Source organism: Asparagus officinalis, chromosome 6 (genome assembly GCF_001876935.1).
Source record: "Asparagus officinalis chromosome 6, Aspof.V1, whole genome shotgun sequence".
Taxonomy (NCBI): domain Eukaryota; kingdom Viridiplantae; phylum Streptophyta; class Magnoliopsida; order Asparagales; family Asparagaceae; genus Asparagus; species Asparagus officinalis.
In genome coordinates this window covers 36,039,080-36,044,590 of record NC_033799.1, presented here as the reverse complement: position 1 = coordinate 36,044,590, position 5,511 = coordinate 36,039,080, and the positions used below count along the sequence as shown (strand labels likewise).

The 5,511-nt window shown below is 35.6% G+C and overlaps 1 long non-coding RNA gene across 1 annotated transcript; it reads left to right on the top strand.

The window, feature by feature from the left end:
- On the top strand, window positions 241-1,830 carry LOC109845022. The gene is made up of 4 exons (XR_002248194.1): window positions 241-648; window positions 732-794; window positions 1,166-1,254; window positions 1,718-1,830. It is a non-coding gene; the product is annotated as an uncharacterized LOC109845022 (long non-coding RNA).

The following is a 5,511-nucleotide window of genomic DNA, read 5'->3' as shown; positions in this document are numbered from 1 at the left end:
TTTGAGGAGTGACATATTTCTTGCACTGCGTGGTGTCCATGTTGTTATGGGAGTGAGAAACTTGGCTGCTGGTAATACTGTTAAAGAAGCAATTGTGAAGGGAATACCCGCTGCTAAAGTTGATGTACTCGAAAATTAATTGAGAATTTCTTTTTGTTCCCTTTGTTGTTCCTGATATTCTAATTTCAGGCACCCTCATTTTTTTACATGATGGCTGTCAGACATTCAAATTTTTGTAAGCCTTGATGGCCATATGTCATTTTGCCATTTTCCTTTGACTTCATGTGTATTGTAGGGTTACATGATAGTATTCCTGTCGTCACACGGTTCTCTAGAGGCTCTTGCTCACTCTAATCATCCTGACTTTGGCTCTATAGACTGATGTTCTCTCCAATTTAGTTGTCGTGTCTGATCACTTCTGAATTTTTCTCGTCTCAAACCTTTTCGCTGAAATTTTTAGGCATTAAAGCTCAAACGAACTTGAAAGATATCAAGGTGGTTACATAAATTAACCACTTTCTCAATTTTGAAAGCTACCTCATTTCAACAATTTGTATCTCTTTATAATATTTCTTCTGCAGATTCACATTGCCTCCATTTCTAACACTCAAGAACTTTGAGGGCTTGGACCTTGGAAAGATGGACAAGGTAAACATTGAATTGCACTATACAGTTACAGATCTTTCCGCTTTATTGATATTATGTTCTAAGTTGGTTTTGTTATTGTGCAGGCTGATGATTCTGGTCTGGCATCATATGTTGCTGGGCAAATTGACAGATCTCTGAGCTGGAAGGTACTTTAAAACTATATTTGTGCTTAAACTTAAAGATCCTCTAAATTCTTTTAGCTATAGTTCTGTATGGGCATCCTACACTTTTATATGAATAACCCTTGGCTTTCTCAATCCATGCTTCTGGAGCATAATTTCCATTCTGCTCTATAAATTCAGAAGTCCTATTTTCTTTTATTTAAAAAATTCAACCAATTATGGATTCATCGATAAATGAAACCAAACAATTGGTGAATGTTGTGAAAAGCTTGATATACTACACACATGGTAATGTTGTGAGTCTATGGTTTTTTATGATATCAAATTCTTCAGGAGGCAATTCAGTGTTTCACGTTGATGTTCTTCGCAATTCAGTGTTTCAGGAGGCAATTCAGTGTTTCAGGAGGCAATGCAGGAATTATGGCTACTCCCTACTTGCTCTTGCATGATGGAATAGAGCTCCAGTTTGCAACAAATCATATTGGTATGTAGTTCACGGTTAAAAGGGCTCATCCTTGGTACAGAAAGTCGGAACCGATGGACATAAAGAATAATAGATATTTCCTGAAGCACATAAAGATGAGATCTTAATTTTTGAGTTACTATCTCCTCAAAACATAAATTCTAAAGTGGAAAAATATTTCAACTCTTTCCTTCTTGTTAGTGCGAACAAAGGCTGTCTATCCCTATATTGAGTTGCTCCTGAACTGTTATTGCTACGCAACTGATTTTGGAAGATAAGTCTGTGAGCCTTATTTGTTTGGATATTTGTCCAAAAATCATATCAAAACATCTATTGGACTGGTCATATCGTTTCCTTCGAGTCAATTGCATGTTTCTGAGTACTTACCTTTTTTTCAACTATATGAGGATGGAAGTTTTAGTTTTGCAGTTTAGATTAATATATCCTATTTGTGCATCATTCACTTTGTTGCCTTGTTTTTCAGGTCATTTTCTTCTAACAAATCTTTTGTTGGAGAACATGAAGGATACATCCCGTAAAAGTAATACTGAAGAAGGATTGTCATTCTTTCATCAGAGGGCAACAGAATGACCTGCCCCTGTGGGATTCGTTTTGATAAAATCAATGAAGAGAAGGGGTAATATTAGGAATTTGGCACTGATACTTTTATGCTCATTATCTTTGAGTAGTATGTTGCTATTGTCTCTGTCTTTCTCCTTCGGTTTCGATCCATATATGCTTAAACGATTAATTTTTTTGTAGATATGTCAATTATCTTTTAAGAATTTTAGCAGATATTTGGCACAGGTGACACTCTCAAGCTCTTCCTATATTTTGTGTTCCTTTTAAGAATTTTAGGTAATATTTTTGATATGGAAATCAATTGTTTACAGGAGCTTAAATTTCAGTTCCTGCTTACGCTCAGAATGATGAGGAAGAAGGTGAAGAATGAGAAGAAGAGGGCATGAGTAAATGTACAGGAAAGGAATTGAAGAAGCTTCTGCAGTGTCATAGCCATTGTAAATAATTTATGTAAAAGTTTGTAAACAATTTATGTATCTCTCTACTATTTTGGTGAATGTATTATTTGAATATAATGATATAATAAAATTTAATATTGGAATATAATTAGATTGTGTTGGATATGAATATAATTTATTGTTCAATATTGTGTACATGCACTCAAAGTAGATTCTGCAAAAAAAAAAAAAAACTGTAGCAAGTATCCTAGACGGAAAGGATGCTTAAATTCCGTCTAGAATGCTTTTTAAAAATTAAAAAAATTAAAAAATCAAATTCCGTCTAGAATAAGATTTCTAGACGGAAATTTCCGTCTAGAATACTTATTCTAGACGGAATTTTTTTTCGTCTAGGATAAATTATTCTATTCCGTCTAGAATAATCCGTCTAGGATGTATTCTAGACGGTTTTGAATTCCGTCTAGAATATTCCGTCTAGGATGTATTCTAGACGGAATTTCTGTCTAGAATACTACATACTAGACGGAAATAAACTAGACGCGTATTCTAAACGGAATGCCATCTAGAATACGCATCCTAGACGGAATTCTGGGTATCCTAGACGGAATTTTCCGTCTAGGATGCCTCATTTTTTAGCAGTGATCCTAGGCGGAATATTCCATCGGATGAGTCCAATTCCATCTACATTGCACATTCGAGACGGAATTCCATCTATATAGGATGTCGGTCTAGTTAGTTTTCGTCTAGGATAACCCATTCTAGACGGAATTCCGTCTAGAAAAGTCATCCTAGACGGAAGAGTATCCTAGACGAGATAATAAACTGTCTAGAATAAATCCTATATGGATATTCTATCTAGGATGTTTATAATAAATCAATAAAAAATGCAGTAAATGGTTCTCATATTTAGATTTTCTGCAAGCTTCCAGGTTATCACACCTTAATCTAAACTGTTCTCCAGCTATCAACATCCAACTGAAGACAAATATCACTATGATACCACAAGCCTCTGGTCAATCACACCATAGTTCAATTTATCTCTTTCAATAGCAAATTGTTTCAATATTTCATTGCTCTCTTTTAGGATAATAAAAAACAACCTTATAATTACTTACCTCAACCTATACTAAGGAAAACAATACTTTCAACAATGGAGATTTAAACATACATGAACCCACACAATAACATCTCATAGTATATATATAGCCATATAGGTTGATAACAGCCTAGAACACAACTAAAAACAAGGAAGAGCACAAAAACTCCACCCATCCTTGTGATTAATCAAATGGGTATATTCTTGTTTATTTACTAACCATTATAATTCCCGTGAAAAGTAGTGTACATATAACCTGAAAAAAATTAAGAACAATGACTTTGTGAGTTGTTTATGTACAACTGTTGCAAGATGCAGTGAAATGGCTATGTAGTAATTCTTGCATAAGAGGGTAAACTAGGCTAACCTGCCATCTCCAGAGGTTGTAAATTTGAGAGTTATCATGAATTGATTGATCCAAATGTGCTACGGAGATGATGGATACTATTTCTGCACTAAGTTTTTTTTTCCCCATGTACAAATCATATTAATTAACCAAAAAAGGTTCAGCAACTAAGTTTTTTTTCCCCATGTACAACAAGCTTATGTACAAACTTTTGAAGTATTAAACTTACCATTGAAATGCACATCTTCAAGAGCCTTTCTATGCGGGAACTTCACAATGTTGCCTCTCCTTAAGAGTTTCATCAGCAACCTATAGGTAAAAATTATAATGTCCCATGTAAGCCTTCAGTTACACATTCTTATAAGTATAGCTAAAACTATGTTAGTATATATTTCAAAAAATTATTCTATGATTTACTCAAGCCATGGAAAATTCCAATAAAACACATAATGTAACATTTTCCTTTCTGATTTTTAATTTTTAGTCAAATAATCATTTGAAAGCTAATAGTCATATACATGTTTGTTCAGGAGTACAGATAGTTCCCATATCTTCTATATGGTCATAGTTTATTTCTTCAAGTTAATTTCTCAGAAATTCAAATAGCAGAATTAAACTCTCATTTGTAAATTTTAAGAGACACTTATATGAATGCTACAATTCCTAGAAGTAGCAAGCTTACACAGTGAGCAAATTCCATTTGCTTATAATCATCTCAGTGCAATCTAGCATCTCCTCCTTCCTTCTTCCGCATATTTCAATCTTAATGTGCTCTTCCTAAAATCACCCAAATAAACCCATTTAATAACTACACACAATTTCAACTCCTAAATGGTTAACAAATTAGAGGCTAGAGTGCAAAGAATTTGAGAATTACTTGCAATTGTTGCATGACTTTAAGTGACGACCGGAAGAAATAAATAGCTAACGAGATTGGAGCAGATCAATGAGGTTTCTGTTGAGCGCTACGGAAGTCAAACAACCAAACCAACGTGCTACGAGAAATCAAATCAAACAAACGTCGAGAGAAGGCCAAACGAATCAAATTAATGCCACAAACACAAACAACCAATTTTAACGTGGTTCGGCAAGTTACCTACGTCCACGGGGCAAGAAGGGGATAGAGTTTTTCACTAATAGAGAAGAAGAGTACAAACTGAGATTATAAATCACTCAAACTCATCAATTAATCTCACCAACAAATCTCTAATTCTCTCCAAACAAAACCCTAACCAATAGCTCAGAAAATACCAAACGTCACCTCAGTTGGTAGGCGTAGTTTGGATCGTAGTTTGGACATGGCTATTGGTTCACCTCAGTTGGAGGTGTTTGGATCGTTTCAGTTTTAGGCCATTGGAGGTGTTATCAGCTGCAGATTTGGTGATGTTGGAGAAGGGTTACGCGCTCTTCTATTGGATTGAGGGTCTTTGGAGGCCGTTTGGGTGAACTACATGAGACTTGATTCCTTGGGCAAGAGGATACATAGGCAGTCTTTATGATGCAGTCGATTTAGTAAGTAGATACCGACGTTTGGGAGTGCTCGCACTCCCGTTTGGGTCTTGACTTGTTGTGTATTGAGTCTGTTGTTGTGAATCGTTTCACTTCATATTGGACGCAACAAGTGAGGCATTTGGTTTGGTTAGTGTCAGCTTAGTTTTGGTAGAAACTTCACCGAGGTGGAGCATTGTAGAAACAATGAAAAAAAATTTGGATTTGAACAGGTTTGGATGCTCAACATTGGATTTTGACGGCGTGCGATCGACCGCGGCATAAGGTCAGGCGATCGCATTCGTGCACAGACCCATGATGTGTTTTTGGGTTTGGCGCGGTCGACCGACCAAACCCTGTAGGAATTT